General features: G+C 34.6%; 1 pseudogene; it reads right to left on the bottom strand.

The window, feature by feature from the left end:
• Window positions 1–12319: 12319 nt before the first annotated feature.
• On the bottom strand, window positions 12320–12627 carry LOC112320517 (alpha-ketoglutarate dehydrogenase component 4 pseudogene; annotated as a pseudogene).
• Between the last annotated feature and the right edge of the window lie 6172 nt (window positions 12628–18799).

The following is an 18799-nucleotide window of genomic DNA, read 5'->3' as shown; positions in this document are numbered from 1 at the left end:
ATTGCTTACTTGTCTGTCTATGTTAATCTATGACCTCTATGAAGGCTAGGTTCTTGTTTATTTTATTTAAAATAAATAAAACAAATTATATTTATCATTGTTTTCATTGGATTTTTGTCATATATTTATAACAGAACCTAACAGAATGACACACTATACCTATTTAATGAACATCTGTAGAATGGATAAGTAGCTATTCCAATGAAAAACATATACTGAGAACATGGGAAATATTCAAGACTTCAAACCCCTTAAGTTATGCAATACTTAGAGAGTATGCACCATACTTATTCTCAGAAAAATTAATTGGTCTGAATGTTTTTAATATTAGTGGGTAGTATTGTGAGCCAGGCTCCATGGTAAACATTACACTGTACATTATACTATTTGATACAGTTAGTCAGTGAATGGTTAAGAATTAATATCCCAGAGAGGTATAATGTCCATGGTCACAAAGCTAGTAAGTCACTAAGCCAGATGCTCATCTGAGTTTTTAAATATATTGTCATATTTTACTGCCTCCCTATACAAAGGTTGAAAGAGTCAGAGGTAAGTTTTAAAAACAAGTAAAAGAAGTCATTTATGTTTTGATGGAGGTTGAGGAGTGATAAAACATGAGGTTAGGTTTCATGAAATTAAGAGTTGCATAATTTCGTCAAAGACCAGGCTAGCAGATACATTTGTGGAAAACTGAGTTTTTATTTGTGTTCTATGTTTTGAACAGTTTTTAGAAGTAGACAAAATTTTATGACTAGTAGCTTCAGGAATCTGGCTTAATAATAAATAAAGTACCTGATGATTTTAAAAGAATTTATGATAGATATATACTCAAGAAAATAATTTGTGTTTAATTCTTAGAGTCCTAGAATCTCAGATTTGGAATGAACTTTACTCACATATTCTTACCTCTGACTGAAATTTTTGAAGGGAATAGAGAGAAAAAGAAGAGTTTTACTACTTCAAAAGTTTACATTCACATTTCAAACAGTTTAAATTTTTTATATTTTAATTGAATTATACAGAAATGTACTTTTCTGTATCTTCATCCATTGACCTTAATCCCATTCCTCTGAAGTAACCTAGGATACATGCATATATGCACATATACATATAAATATTTTTATAAATCTTTAATATGCCAGCCCTTCTTAATTTGAAGACAGCATCTTAAACTATCATTTCACTATATACCTTCTTGAAGACACAGTCTTCTCCAAAATTCCTCCAGTTTTTCTTCTATCTTGATCACCCATCTTATTACTTAATTTGTACATATTTCATCTCAGTTCTTCCTTCATAGGCTCCATTTTCTCAGGTTCATAATATAAAACAAAGTCCAGATATGATCAGAACAATGTCATTTCAGAATTGCTCAGAAATTACTTGATTACTTACTCATATCCTTAGATCAAGTTCATTTATAAAAAGAACAAAATTAATCTAAAATCTCATTTTTGTTCACTAGTATATGACTTTGATATACATTCATATGTACACATGTGCATATATTTAAATAATGTTTAACAAAATTAAATCACCATTTACACTTCTTTTATACCTGCATAATTAACCAGGTATCTTTTTCATACTTCTACACACATCTAAAAAACCTTGGGACTTGCCATTTTAGAACAGCATGTTTGCACTTTTGTTTATACAGGGTGGGGCAAAAGCAGGTTTACAGTTGTTCCTATTGAAAAGAATACCATATTTAATAAATAATAATATGAGAATAAACTCTGTTTTGCACACTCATAACTATAAACCTACTTTTGCTTCACCCTGCATTAATGAGTTACCTTTTGAGAACTTCCAGGGATCTCTTGTAGGACAGCGGCCCATATGTAGAGTAGCTGATGGGAAAGAAAGGAAAATTGGTAGAAAATTTAAAAGACAAAATCATTCTGAATGGTATCTCATGCTGTGATCTCTGTCTCAAGTGTTTGAAAATGAGCTCTGGTATTATTTTAATATTACTTCATGATTTTCCATTCACTGACTGAGGTACACCCCAAAAAGACAGCATCCACATAGACCACTTGGAACCAGAACCGTGGCCTCAAGTTCATACACAGACTGTTTATTACAGATACCACCACTGATGGGCTGTACATTTGTTCTCTATTTTGATCTTCCCTGGGTCAACTAATATTTATTGAACACATACACTGAGAGTAGGCCTACCTAAGAGGGATATTATGTAAATAAGCACAATTCCATCCCCTGGAATAGAGATTAACTAATATGTAAAAGAGTAGAAGTGGAAACTAGCATCAAAATTGAACTAAGTGTCCCTCCAATTCAGTGAAGAATCACAAAGATAGTAAAATCAACAGATAAGGCTTAGTTATTTGTTAAAGTTCAGTGATCCCAAGCATCTTAGCTGTCTGGAACTAATGCTTATCAATCCTGGAGAATTCAGTATATAATTAAGTTAAAGATATTTTCTTAAGAATTCCTGTAAAAAAATATATATTCAGCAATAATACTGCCTGTTTAAATGTTTTTCAATTTCAGGAGAAAATGAATAATATCTTTAAGAAGAAGCTTACAGAGGAAAGAATTTGATTTGCTTCTATGTATTTATGTAAAAATTTTCCTGCTTCTCATTTCTTAGAGAAATATTAACTATGCATATTTAAATACATATGCAAATATTAATAAAGCAACACATTTTCTACTTAAAAACTTAACAGTGAGTTACTTGTTTGTTCATCACATTTCTTTGAGTTATGCAAACCTGGGGTTCATTCTACCAGCTCCTAACTCAAGGCACCCATTTTCATCTAAGACTGCTAAAACTAAGTCTCATGCCCAATAACAAATATGATCATGTAAAGCAGTGGATCCAAGAACATGCTTTCATTCTAAATACAACTTCAATATAATAATAGAGACATTTTACCACCATTTAATGAACCAAAAGATAAAATATAATTTTCCATCATCATTATTGTTTGAAAGAATGTTTTAACTCTAAAATTCAAATCTCAGAATATAAGCTGGTCCTTTAAAGTGAATAAATTTCTCCTTATGGAAAAAAACTCAGTACACTGAACTTGCCCATATCTACCTGTTCTCATTTCTTAAACTCTATTTGGGAAACATTCCGCTATGGACATTGCAAATCCAGCTTATTAGATGTTAGTGAGTATCATAGCTTCGAGCCCCAGAAGTATTGTTGCTGTTTTTGTTTCTTATTTGGTCTCATTTGCTACCAATTCCCCTTTCTCAAAACTGTGTCATCTCTGAAGACATATGAAGCCCAGAGTGCCCAAGTGGATCAGAGACCATTATTATATTTATATCAATAACCATACAGCCTCTCCTCATCCTCTTCTCTTCGCTGAGAGGGTGTGATGAGGGTAGATAGACCCTGACTGTGTATAAAGGATGTCTCTATGATAGGAGCAGAAACCAGAGATTATGAATTATTATTATGACAACTACCACATAGCTTCCCCTTTCCCTCCAAATAAACAAATTCATTCTTGGAGAAGAAGGGAAGGTCCCTAGATATTTGCAACCCTTTGGAATGTGAATAAATGGCCGCAGGGGAGATAGCTCTGTAATCCTCGGTAGAGGTCTCCAACTTCCAACTCCAACTTCACCAGTCAAAAGTGTTTGAACCCTGGTTGTCAGTAATTTTTTCCCAAAGCCTTAAATGTGCAGAAACATGAAATATTAGTTGTTCTGCAAGAACAGATAATGACAATTATTTTCTCCATTATACTTATGCCATTTCTGAATCCCCTTGGGTTTTTTCCTGTAAATAGCAAAATTGCTCAGTGTTAGTCTCCCTCTACTGAATGTCTACATTTCTATGTTTTTCCAAGTTAATGGAGTTTACTTAAAGTACTGGTGCTGGTTTTGTATTAGTTTTCAAGATGTGGTTAAATTCTGGATCGTATTAGAAAACCCAACTTTCTCATCATGATTGTATTCTACTCTAGCTTAATACATAAAGCTTTTTTTTTCTTTTGTCTCTGGCCATTCAACTTTCTTTACACATTTGTGCATTAAGAAATTAATTGGGCATGGGGCAGTATCTGCTATTGTGCCACTAAAAGTGTTTAAATAGAAATATATAACTAGAAGCCGACCTGCTCCAACAGCTGTCCTCCATCACCATTGCATTGTCTCAACTCTTTTTCAAAGCAACTTCTACAGAAAAGTATAATGGTCAAAGATATTAAAAACATTCAAGTTTTCTGTAATAGAAATTGAAATTAAAACCTTAATGAGATCCTAAGTTTTACTCATAAAATAATGTGGTTTGTCTATTTTTACTTCCTCTCCTTAATGTCTATAATCAATACTGATGATGTGACTATAAAGGAGGCACTATCATGTGTTGCTGATATAGTATCTTAAATGCTCATGAACAACATTTCCTTCTTAAAAAAAGTTGTTTGCCTTTTCAATCTTTTTAAAGTTTTTATGGATAAACTTTTTAATTTGTTGAAGTTCAAACAACATGTACTTTTCCTTTTTAATTGTCTCAATTACTTATTTTATTAAAAAATTTTTTCTTATTGCACAAATATTGTTTATCATATACAAAACTGAACTGTAAGAACAGCTACAATAACATATAGACTTATTCTTTTCCAGAATTTACTAGTCTAATCTTGCCTACTAAAATATATATTGTCAAGCTCTGAAAATATTTCACAGACATTTTGACTGAAATCTCAAGAATACTATAAAATTTTAAAGGTGAACATATTCAAATACTAAATTATCACATTCTAAATAGGAAATAAGGACAAAAAGGGGGATTATTACATGACAGGCATTGTGCTAAGCATATGGAATGTTTTATGTCACTAAATATTTAGAACAACACTCAAATATGGGTTTTACTATTATGTGCAAATTGGGGTGAGAAAACTTGAAATTGGAAAAGTCATTAATCTCAGTGTTTTAAGTCAAGAGTCAAAGATAACTTTTACTTTAAGTTTAGCCAGCTGAGAGAAAAATGCTAAATTTGACAGAAGGGATAAAAGTTCAAAGATAACTTAGTTTATGACAGAATATAATATCATGCAGTGCCAACTATCTATTAGTTGAAGAGACACAAATTTGTCCCAAAGTAAACACTCAGCATGCAGTGCACACGTAGAACTTATACTCCAGAAAGGTGATGGCAATGCTGAAGATGTAGATTTAAAAGTCACCAACTCAGATATTATCATTTAAGAGAATAATTTCTTCAAAGGACAATGACTAAAAAGACTAGGCAAAGAGCAAAAAAGCAGAAATATGAATTGTAAGGCACATTTAAACTTAGGAAGTCCAAGAAGAAGTCAAGTTCAAAGAATGTGAATTGGTCATAGGGAGAGGAGCCTAAGCAGAAAAGAAGAAACAAAACATTGCGAGAAAGGTAAAAGATCAGAAGGATTCAATGCTGGAGAAGGTAAATATTCAGGGAATTTAATTTTATTTGTAGATAATTGATAGGTAAACTTTGGCAAAGCATCTTAACATAGAAAGTGAAAATTTAGGAGTTAGCTTTGACCACTGTTGATGGAAGTTTACTGTAAACACAAGGAAAATAAAAGATAACATATACACTAGGCTGAAATTCTGCAAAGAAATTAAGGAAACTGAAAGCTCTACGTAGAGGTGTCCAACCTTTTGGCATCTTTGGGCCATACTGGAATAAGACTTGTCTTGGGTCACACATTAAATATATTGTGACATGTAATCACAAAAAAACTCTCATAATGTTTTAAGTAAATTTACGATTTTGTATTGAGCTATATCCACAGTCATCCTGGGCTGCATGTGGTTTGCAGGTCACATGTTGGACATCCCAGCAGGGAAATGATTAGTCTGAAAAAAACTCAGTAGGAATGGTATTAGAATTATGTCTCGTCAAGTGGATGAGCTTAATTATTTTTAAATTCTATCATTTAGAAACTGGTATAAGATTTAAATCTCAGGTCATACATATTTTTAAAAAATCTGTCATCTTTTAAGAATAATAAACATACAGTCAGTAGTGTGTTATCAGAGTTAAAGTCTGTCATTTCAAGGATGCATAATCTTCAACACTTTAAAAACACCAAACTAAAGATTCATGGGTTTCCTGCCAAGAGAAAGGCATAGCTAGATATGCTTAGCTTCCTTGCACAACCAAAGGAAGTATAACAACCAATTTAAAAACAAGAAACAACCAGAACTACCAGAAAATCAAACTGTATTGAAGTCTGACAACTAAGGAGTTAAAGAAACATTCATCTAGACTGGTAGGAGGGGCAGAGACAGGAAGCCAGTGCAGCAAGGACATGAGACAAGGCAGCAGGTAATGGACTGGGGTGGGCAAATCTGGGTGGTGGACCAGAATATCCACCTTCAAGTGTGGATAAGCCAGAAGGAAGAACTGCCAAAGGAGAGAGACTGCGCAACCCAGGGTTCCAGTACAAAACAAGCCTCAAACCTTCTGGCTGTAAAAACCTCTGGGGGTTGCAACCACAGAAGAAACTCCTAATCTCACAGGAGAATCTGTTGGAGGGGTCCGTAGGATCCTAGAACATACACAAGCCCACCAACCTGGGAATCAGCACTGGAAAGGGCACAATCTGCTTGTGGGAAGTGACTGAAAGTGGGGCGAGAGCTGAGCAAGCAGCATTGTTACCTCTCTGACCCCTCCGCCACACACAGCACCACAATGCAGCAAAGTGAGTTGCCCTGCCCTTGCAAACACCTAAGGCACCCTTGCAACATAAGTGCACTGAGACAAAGAAATATGGCTCACATGAAAGAACAGATCAAAACTCCAGAAAAAGGGAGGATGGTGGGAGGGAAATGGAGAAAACTGTACTTGAACAACAATAATAAAAAAAAACACCCTTCAGAAACAGAACTAAGCGATGAAGAGATAGCCAACCTATCAGGTGCAGAGTTCAAAACACTGGTAATCAGGATGCTCACAGAAATGGTTGAGTATGGTTGCAAAATAAAGGAAGAAATGAAGGCTATACAAAGTGAAATAAAGAAAAATATACAGGAAACCAACAGTGAAGGAAAGGAAACTGGGACTCAAATCAACGATTTGGAGCAGAAGGAAGAAATAAACGTTTAACCAGAACAGAATGAAGAAACAAGAATTTTTTTAAAAAATGAAGAGAGGCTTAGGGACCTCTGGGACAACTTTAAACATTCCAACATTGGAATCATAGGGGTACCAGAAGGAGAAGATGAAGAGCAAGAAACTGAAAACTTATTTGAACAAATAATGAAGGAGAACTTCCCCAGTCTGGCAAAGGAAATACACATGCAAGTCCGGAAAACTCAGAGAGTACCAAAGAAGTTGGATCTAAGGAGAAACACACCAATACACATTAATTACATTACCCAAGATTAAAGATACGGAGAGAATCTTAAAAACAGCAAGAGAAAAGGAGACAGTTACTTACAAAGGAGTTCCCATAAGGCTATCAGCTGATTTCTGAAAAGAAACCTTACAAGCAAGAAGGGGCTGGAAAGAAGTATTCAAAATCATTAAAAGCTAAAACCTACAACTTAGATTACTCTATCCAGCAAAGCTATCATTTAGAATGGAAGGGCATATAAAGTTCTTCCCAGATAAGGTCAAGTTAAAGGAGTTCATCATCACCAAGCCCTTATTATATGAAATGTTATAGGGATTTGTCTAAGAAAAAGATCAAAACTATGAACAGTAAAGTGACAACAAATTCACAACTATCAACGATGAACCTAAAAAGAAAAACAAAAACAAACTAAGCAAAAAACTAGATCAGGAACAGAATCACAGAAATGCAGATCACATAAAGGGTTTTCATTGGGGAGGGAGAGGTGGAAGAATGGGAGGAAAAGGTACAGGGAATAAGAAGCACAATTGGTAAGCACAAAAAAAGACAGGGGGAGATTAAGAATAGTATAGGAAATGGAGAGGCCAAAGAACTTATATGTACAACCCATGGACATGAACTAAAGGGGAGGAATGGGGGGGGTACAGGGTGGGGGAAGAAAAAATGAGACAACTGTAACAGCATAATCAATAAAATATACTTAAAAAACCCAAGTGAAATTCATAGGAGTATAATATATGGATTCCTTTTGTAATTAATGTCTGCATTGTGTAATGACCAGCCTTTTAGACTATGAGACTATAATAAATTATTTACCTTATAATAGAGTAACTTACCCATTCTTAACTCAGAAGCAAATCTTCTGTCGAGACAAGTAGTGTTTCCAGGATTGTGTGCAATTATTAGCAAAAACCACATAGCATGGCCTTAGCAGTAAGGGAAAGTTGCAAACAATGAAGCTACAGGACAATACTATGTTAAACACAATATGTGGCATTCAGGAGTTTATAACTAGAACTTCCTGTAGTAGAATTTTTCCAGCTTTCAGTTTTCATTCAGCAGCTGACAGCACATAAAACAAAACTGACAGTATTAAAAACTGATATTTTGTAGTATTGGGTTGCCAATGTAAATTTATTGTAAAAAAATAACACTGATGGTTTTATCATCTTCAATTTCTTCTTAATATTTAAAGCAGAATTTCTTTTCAGGAATTCAGGTAAATGGTATAGGGAAGTATCACATGCTTCCTAAAAGATGGCATCTTGTTTAGTTAATGTGATGGGCAGATTATAAAATGGCAACAAATCATCCTCATCTAGTGTATTTTGTCCTTTTGTAATCCTCCGTACTTATGTGTGGACTGGACCTAGTAACCTGTTTCTAAAGTAAAAGTTATAGGATGCCACTTCTGAATTTATGTCACAAAAAATACATAATTCCCATCTTTCTTGCAATTGCTCTCTCTTCAGTTTTCTAGCATTTGATCTAATGAAGCAAGCTTCCATGTTGTCAGCTGCCCTATGGAAGTACCCAAATGGAAAGATACTGAGGGCGGCACCCAACATACAGCCAGCAAGAAATGAAAAACACCAGGCCAGCAGTTCTTCACAAACTGAGTCTTGATAATAAGCACATGGATCCATCTCTGACTGAGCCTTTGGATGAGACTTCATCTCCCACCAACATCTTGAACTATAACCTTGCAGAGACCCTGAAGCAGGGGACTCAGCTAAGTCATGCTCAGATTGCTGACCTACAGAAATTGTGAAGTAATAAATGCATGTTTATTTAAACCATCGACATTATGGTTAACACAAAAAAATATCACTTTTTAACAAGAATAGAAAGTTTTAACAAGAATAAAAACAAAAAGCCCACAAAATTATTTTAATGAATCTTTCCTGAATGATCCAAGATCTATTTTTCTCAACCATTCTTCAAAGTTCAGTGAATCTTTCACTCATCTATGAGCATTAACATCCATAGCATTAACAGTAAGTTTGTTAAAAGTTACTTAAATTAATAGGAAATTTTCCAATACCAAATGGCTGGATTTTTGTCTTCATCGTATGAGACTTTGAAAGAGGTCACTTTTTCTGTTCATTAATTGCAATATTTATCAACTGAGAAAATTACATATTCTATATCTTGGCTGCTTGTCATCTGTTTTTAGACATATGCAACTATTTGAATTTGGTTTAAATTAATAGAAATCAAAATTTTAAACTTTACTTTCTTAGTCACCCTGGACAAATTTCAAGTGCTCACGAGACACATGCCACTCGGCATTAATTACCACAGTGGCCACTGAGCTATAACACATTTTCCTCATCATAGAAAGTTCTATTTGGCAGTGTTTTCCTAGAAAATCTGATCAATTCCTATAATTTTAAAATATTATGTATATTGAACACTAAATTTGCAACTGCTAAACATTAACATATAATGATGAGTACTTGATAAATGTCTGTTTATTCATAGGATCTGGACTAGAACATACATATATTTTTTTCTTTTAAGGTAAGTCCAGTTCATTTGGACATGATATCATTTAAATAGTTTTCAATTTTCAGTATTAAAATGTTTTAAAATTTGACATTATAACAAAATTTTTTTTCTTTTTTTTTAAATATATTATGTTATTACAATTGTCCCATTTCCCCCCCTCACTCCACTCCATCCTGCCCACCCCCTCCCTCCCACATTTTTTAAAGTTCCTCTTAGTACATTACAAAAAATAATATTGTCATCAAAGTTTTCTGCTTTGAGAAGAACTTATTTCAATTCTGAAGGTCAAAATTTATTACAATATTATTATACCAACTAAAGCTGTTCTATTGAGTAAGTTGCTATCATTTATACATAATTTTTTTCAGATTTTTTTATTGTTCAAGTACAGTTGTCTCCATTTCCCCTGATGTAACAAAGTTAGCAAGGATAAGAGAAGCAAAACAAGAGGACATGCAAGTAAGGGGAAGCAAATGATATAGGGACCTGTGGAGATGGGCCTGGCAACTGCAATTGAAGTGGGTCGTAGTGACAACAGTGTTAGCCACACAGCGTCAGTTCAATGACAAATTACTTCACAATTCTTCTGCATGACTAACTCCCTTAACTGATTTTCTAAATAATAATTCCTGACTTCATATAGTATGGTCAGGAGGAAAAATCAAAGAGCCAATCAAGGCTATGTCTAAGTTTAACCTATACAGAGATAAATAGCTCAGTTTAAATGGTTTTGTAGGTTAAACAGAGTTGAAATTCCCATGGCATATAAAGGTTGATTCAATGGCATCAAACAATAAATCACAGGGATATCAGTTAATAATGATCTTTGCCAATTAAATCAGATTAGGTGTTTTGTTAAATTTAAATAATTCACATCAAAATACATCATCCTATAACATAATAACTATAAAGCTTAACTTCTCTCATATATACACTCTAAAATTAGCAACTGTTTACAGGGGAAATTATAGCCATTCTTGTCATTCTCTACCAAAAGTATCTATCTAGAAATGACTAAGTCGAAACTGGTCTCTCATTATGGGACATTATAACAAACCACCGTATTATATGAGACAGTTATTACACATTTCTAAAAAATTACCTAAGTTTTAATGTCTCATCACAATTTCTATCAGAGCCACCAAATATACCATAACATGTGACACAGCTTTATTCAAACTGATTTCTTAATTTTCACTAATTCATTTTCTCCATTAGCACATGATACACCTTAGATTATACTTTGTGTGTAATTCCATAGAAATTTTGAAGAAGAAATTTGGTGTGGAATAATGTATACTTTAAACCACTTAAATTTAAATGAATTATGGTGCTATGATTTATATTTAAGTCTTTTATCCACCTTGACTTTATTTTGGTGTATGGTGTAAGTTGGTGTTCTAGTTTCTTTTTTCTTTTCTTTCTTTTTTTTTTTTTTTGCATGTAGTTCTCCAGATCTCCCAACACCATTTGCTGAAGAGGCTATTTTTACTCCATCTTATGTTCCTGCCCCTTTTTGTCACATATTAATTGATGGTAATGACATAGATTTATTTCTGGGCTCTCTATTCTATTCCATTGGTCTATGCCAGTAGCAGACTGTTTTGATTACAGTGGCCTTGTAATATAGTTTAATATCAGGTATTTTGATCCCTCCTACTTTGTTCTTCTTTCTCAAAATGTTGAAGCTATTTGGGATCATTTCTGGTTCCACACACATTTTTGAAATCTTTGTTCTATATCTGTGAAATATGTCATTTGTATTTTGATAGGGATTGTGTTGAATCTAGAGATTGCTTTGGGTAGTATGGACATTTTGATGATATTAATTCTTCCAATCCATGAGCATGGTATATGCAATCAAAAAGAATGAAGACTCCCACTAAAAGACAGGGTCAGAATGGCCAGAAGGGTAGGAATTCTTTCTTTCTCAGAGAGTATTATGCTAAGTGAAATAAGCCAAGCGGTGAAAGACAAATACCATATGATCTCACCTACAAGTGGAACCTAATCAACAAAACAAACAAATGAGCAAAATAGAACCAGAGACATGGAAATAAAGAACAAACTGACAGTCACCAGAAGGAAGGAAGAAGGAGGATAATGAGGGAAAGAAAGTGAAGGGGCAAGTCAAGAAAGAAAATAGAGGGCCCATTGGCATGGACAGTGTTGTGGGGATTGACTGTGGGGTGGGGCAGGGCAACGGAGAACAATGGAAAAAATGCAGGACAACTCTAACTGAACAACAAATTTAAAAAAGTATATGAATAGGTAAGTTTGTAGAGAAGCTGGCCAAGAGACATAAGTTAGGAAGCACAAGTGTCCATCTAAATTTTCTATATTTATTTTTTTACAGAACAATTATTAAAGTTATGTAATGTACAATTTCTCATTTGTCATTTTGGAAGTCCATTATTGTAAAGATTATTCTTTTGTCTGATAACAAATAGCACCCATATTGTTAGTTCTTATTCTGGACCTCCATGTTGGATAAATTTGATTTCTTTTTTAGACACCAGTTTCCCTCTGTATTTCAGAGGTAATGTTTTCATTATTTCTGCAGTGTGGGGAACCCTGATGCATCAGCCAGTCTGGTGATTTACTTCCCTTAGACTGCTTTGAAATGAAGAAGTGTGAGACGGTAGTCCTACTGATCTCAACACTTCTGACACATTGATTTGAGAATTGCCTCATCTGTCAGGGAGTCTTATTAATGAAGCATGTGGTTGACTATTTGAGTGACCCTGCTAGCAGATGCCATCGTGTTGACCATCATGACCCCCAACACTATAAATCGTTTTTTGCAACTCACATATATTAAGTCATATTGTGTATATTTTATGTCTGACCTCTCTTGCTTAGTATTTATCAGTTTCAATGATTTTGTTGTGTGCATTTTTAGTTCCTTTATTATAATTCCTGTATAATATTTTATTTGGAATATACCACAATTGCTTTATTCATTATATTTTTGGAATTTGGGAAGATGCCAGTATCAGGACATTATTAATAGTGCCACTATAAACATTCTTGTACATATCTTCTGGTGAACAAATGTATGTATTTCTGTTGCATATATACTAAGGAGTTGAATTGTTGGATCAATTTGCAGTAACATCAGCAGTGTATGACAATTAAGTTCTGATGGCTTCACATTCCCACCAACAATTCATTTTGGTCATTTTCAATTACTCCATTGTTGTTAATATATAGAAGTATATTAGGGCTTTTATTCTGTATTTTCTCACTAAATAACAATTGAGTAAGTTGTTTTCATAAGCTTACTTAGATATTTTATTATTTTTAAAAATCTGTTATGTCTTTGCTCAATTTTCTTAAAAGTTGTCATTTTCATATTGATGTATAGGAGTTTTTCTATATTTTGGATGACAATACTTTGTTGAACGTATGTATTATCAATGCCTTTTTGCAATGTATAGGTTATGTTTATAATTTTTAATGGTGCCTTTTAATAACGAGAAGTTTTAAATCTTAATATAGATGTGCATGTGCATATACACGCATTTACTTTATTGTTGGTGTTTCCTTATGTTCTCCTAAGAAATCTTTGGGGTTCCCATCACGATAGTGGCATAGGTAAATGCAGCCCTTAGAACTTCCCACAACCATGTCAGAATTACAACTAAACTACAGAACAACCATCATTCAGAGTGCCTGAAATCTAGCTGAACAGAAATCCTATAACTAAGGATATAAAGAAGAAGCTATATAGAAACTGGTAGGAAGGGTGGAGCTGTGGAATGGTCTGGTCCCACAGCCACATGTGGTAGATAAAAACCTGGAGGAATATCGCCACTGAGGACTTGTAAGGAGAGAGGGGTCCAAATTCCAGATCGGAAACATCAGCTCACGCTTCTGGTGCCCGAAAGGGATGTCCTCATAACTCTAAGCTGTAAAATCAGATTTTGGCTGAGTGAGGTGCAGGGATCCTGAAATCCTAGACATTCCTCTTAAAGGACCTCCTGCACAGACTTACTCAGACTCACTTGCTCTGAGCTCCAGCTCTAGCGCAGCAGCTCAAAATGCACCAGGGACTCAAGGAGAGAGACTAAATTGTTTGGCTTAAGGACAAGTGTTAAGAGGCAGTTTTCTTCTGGGCAGAATGGCTGTCAGAGGCCATTGCTCCTTTGCTAAACCCTTCCCCAATATTGTGCTATATCTGAGTCTCCAAGAAGCTAACACTGTTAATCCCACTCTGGTGATGCAAGACCTTGCCCCAGCCAATGCTGGCCCACCCAGTGGTTCCCAGTGACTATACAGTATTTCTTGGCTCATGCTTAGGACTTTACTAAAATCTCCCAAATAAGCAACATTTAGTTTATATGTATTTTGTGTCTCTTGCTAAGTGGCCCAAGGCCTAGTACTAGCTGAAGCCAGACTTGATTTACAGCTTGCTTTCTCCAATCCCAGTACAAGTATCAGCCATCTGAAGATCACTCTGTGGCTCACGCTGGATGGGTCTGTGTAGAGCATAGACGGTGGCTGACCTTGCAGTTCCTTAGAGGCCCCAGAGCCAGTGTACTCCATTGTCAGCTTTAGATCACACCACATTATAACCCAACCACCTCCATGAGCAACACACTGAAGGGGTGGACTTGGTAGGCACTAAAACTCCACTAAAGCAAGTCCTGCTCTGAGGGGTCAGCCCCTGCACAGTAGCTCCTTCTCTGTAATCACAGCTAGTCCTTGCATCTAAAGGACCTGCGTCTCAATCCCTCCCAATGATATGCCAACAGCAACCAAAGCTCAAATACAATAGGACAGTGCACAGAGCCAACACAGGGGTGCACCTAGAGCACAAACTTGGGTGATTAGGGAGGCTGCATCATTGGACCCTAAAAGCCACCTACTACACACAACCACTCTACTAAGTTGGGAGACTGATCAGGTTTACCTAATACATTGAGAGAAATACCAGGAGGTTGCCAAAATAAGAAGAAAAAGAAACAGGTCCCAAATGAAAGAACAGAACAAAACTCCAGGAAAAGAATGAAACAAAATGGAGGCAAACAAACTACCACATAGAGTTCAGAACAATGATTATAAGGATGCTCAATGAACTTAGTGAAAGCTTCAACAGCATAAAAAAAGACATGAAAATCATTAAAAATAAAGTCAGAAAAGAGGGGTACATGAACTGAAATGAAGAATAAGTCATGGAGAATAAACAGTAGAGTAGATGAACCAGAGAACCAAATCAGTGAAAACACTCAATCAGAACAGCAAGAACAAAAAGAATTCCCCCAAAATAAAGATAGTATAAGGAGGCTCTGGGACAACTTTAAGTGTACCAACTTTCACTCATGGAGGTGAGAGAAGAGGGAGAGCAAGAAATTAAAAATGTATGTGAAAAAATAATGAAGGAAAACTTCCCTAATGTGGTTAAGGCAATAGGCACACAAGTACAGGAAGCACAGAGACTACCAAAGAAGATGAACCCAAAGAGGCCTATACAAGGCACATACATCATAACTAAAATGACAAAGTTTGAAGACAAAAAGTGAAACTTAAAAGTAGCAAGAGAAAAGAAGTTAGTTAACTACAAGGGTCAGCTGATTTCTCAAAAGAAAAACTATAGGACAGAAGGGACTGGAAGGAAATATTCAAAGTGATGAAAATTGAGATTACACTTACTACTCAACAAAGCTATCGTTAAAACTAGCAGGACAGAAAAAGAACTTCCCAGACAAGAAAAACCTAAAGGAGTTCATCACTGCAAAACCAGTATTGCAAGAAATGTTAAAGAATCTTCTTTAAAAAATAAGGAAAAAAGAGAATAATAAAATAGCAATAAATATGTATCTCAACAATTACTTTAAATGCAAATGGTTTAAATGCTCCAATCAAAAGACATACAGTGACTCTATGGATATCAAAAGAGGACCCTTACATATGTTGTCTACAAGAGACTTACTTCAGATCAAAAGACACACACAAACTGAAAGTAAAGGAATGAAAGAAGATAGTTTATAAAATGGAAAGAAAACAGTAAGTCTGGGGTAGCAATACTTAGACAAAATAGTAGCACCTCACAGCTAGAGAGCACTTAAAATTATTCAAAAAACAATTTCAATATGTTGTCTTACTTGAACCTTACATTTTTGGGGGTTTTCAAAAGCTTTATTACAAAATTAAATGATATGTGCATAATAAGATTTCATGTAACTATACATAATCTTTAGTAGTATTTCATGAAATAGATTGCTTAACACAGTAATAAAACAAGCTATACTATGCATCTACTTTGTACCAGGCTTGTGTAAATTACTGTGTATTAAAGAGATTTGAAGAAATCACCATTCAATGTGTGAAAGCATTTTGGTGGCTGAGTTGAGACAAGAAACCAAAAGTCCCACTTGGTAGAGCAGAGGGAGAATCCCATGGGTTAAAATTTCCTTTACAGAGATTTTTATCCAGGTGGTTTTATTTTAACTTTATGCCTCAGTGCACTTGAAAGAAAACAACATATGGCATAACACATATGGATTTTGTGAGAGCTTCCTAATTTAGTTCTCTGCCATGGAGTCTCACCCTATAATCTCTCTTGTGCAGTTATTATATCAGATTAACATTTTCAAACACAAAATATATAGCTTCTCTTCAAACTTACAACTTTCCCCTATATCATTCCTGCCTATATCACATGCCCTCTCCCTCTTTCTTCTGAATAAAATGCAAATTCTCTAATCTAGCTATTCAGAATCACCATTACCAGTTTAGACCATACATAACCGATTAGTCTCAAAATGCACACTCTCAATTCCTCCACATGGATCACTGAACAGGGACCTGTTCATGATAAATTTGAAGCCTCTGCATATCATTCCTCATTTTAATTGAAATAACCTTCTCTACCTTTTTCACCTATTTCAGTTCACTGGTTGATAAGAAATCTTGATATTCTAATCCTAATTACCGTCAAGACTCAACTGCTCAACTGAAATTTCACCTCCATGATGATTTCTTCAGCTACATGTTGATTAATTGGCTTAAAGTCTATTCTAGATGTTCTTTCTGAATTCTGCTTTCTGAATATTGTTTTCTAGTTATTTGTAAATCCCATGAAATGGAAGGGAGATTACTCTAAAACCAACAATTATTTTCTTATATTTGTTTTTTTTTATTTTGGAAAAGAGAGTGGAAAATACAAAGGAATGTTGTATTTTGTGGGACTTTGCAGTGAATGTCAGTTGTACAAATTATCATACCCTGAAATACAACATGAATACATAATAAATGCTTATAAAAAGTGGTTAACCTATATAAAATGGAGTCTACCCCTAGATCTACTAGATATCTTTCATCCTTAACTTAATTTCAGTTAATGTATTATTTTCCTGAAATTTGCAATATTATGTTGTACTTACATCTATATTTATAGTATACATAGTACTGAATATACATTGATTATGTGTATGTGGAGTAAATATTTAGGTCTTGGTTTTCTATTTCATACATACATGTATATGCACACACATGGGTGTGATTAGCATACATTTGGACAGAGTGTCCATGGAGACATTTGGTCCATGCCACAAGGTCCTTGATAATTAGTCCTGTCAAAAAACACTCATGCTTAGAAAATGTCCCTAGGTTCAAATAACCCATAAAGTTTATTTGTACTTTTAGTTTACAGGATTAATACATAAAAATATTACCATACTGCACTTGTTCAATAATTGTGTCATGGCTCTATTGTCAATAATAATCCTTCTTAGCTTGGTGGCCTGGCTGATAATGGAACATGGAGTTAGGTAGATGGGTTGTCATGGACCAAATTCTCTACAAATATTTTGAGCAAGACCACATCTCGAGGACTATTTGGCACAAACCAAATAATGTTTCAGTGGCAGGCAAGAAGAAGTTCCACCAAGGCTGAATACTTTAGATTCCTTGCCCACAGTGCGTGAACTATTGTGATACCTGTTTAATATCTTTTAAACTTTGTCTTTTTGCAGTGGAGGTTTGCCCCCTTTTTATACAAGGGGGTTGTCCTCTTAGATACAAGTAGAACAGTTCCCTTTAAACAAGCAAGGTACTCCAAACGTTTAGTGATGCTGGATAGGCTAATGTGCAGAGTGTGGCTCAGAGCCTCTGTCATTCCTTTATACTCTCATATTAATCGACAGGCTCATGAAAACTTCTAACCCTTTAATTAATTACTTTGTATTTTTTACCATACCAGAACCTTTGTTCATGCTCATTTCACCTAAAACTCCTTCTCCCCTACTCAGTATGTAACACCTAACTCAAATCTCAGGTCATCCACAAACAATCCTCTGATCACACCTACTCAGTAAACATTCATTCCTATTAACTCCTATAGATCTTACTCTTGACAATACATAATCTAAAAATTTATACTGTTTGGTACTAACATTATCTTTACACTTTTGCTTGTCCTACTTTCCTGTTTCCATTTCTATTTTTTGAGTATAAGGTTTATAATTCATATTTGTTTGCATTCCCCTTAATATCAAGCACAGTATCAAGGTTAATAAATGTGTTGGATGATCCATATTTTATGGTAAATAAAATCAAGCTCAGTGTTGTAACTTCTGGGTTAAAACTGGCAAATATTTACATGGTGTCATGCTTGAAAGACATTTCTGAAATTCTAAATCTAAGCAAACTCTCTGTTGCGATCCCTTTTTCTGTCAAAATCCTGAATGGTTCATTACCCACAAGCTGTAGTGTAATAATGATATGTCCTATAACAAAAGTAGGATCCAGTTATGGAAATGAGAATTGGCAAAGAACTGCCATTCTACAAATACGTTTTCATAAAAACACATTGAAGTTTCAACATGACTTAGATAAAATTTTCTAACTGCTTAAAAGTAATTTACATCCTCACCTCCAAAAATAGCCCCAAAATGATATAAATACTGAAATTATCTAATATAAAAAAATTGACTGGAGTTAAT

The sequence above is a fragment of the Desmodus rotundus genome, chromosome 2, assembly GCF_022682495.2.
Source record: "Desmodus rotundus isolate HL8 chromosome 2, HLdesRot8A.1, whole genome shotgun sequence".
NCBI lineage: Eukaryota > Metazoa > Chordata > Mammalia > Chiroptera > Phyllostomidae > Desmodus > Desmodus rotundus.
This window is presented reverse-complemented; position numbering and strand designations above follow the sequence as displayed.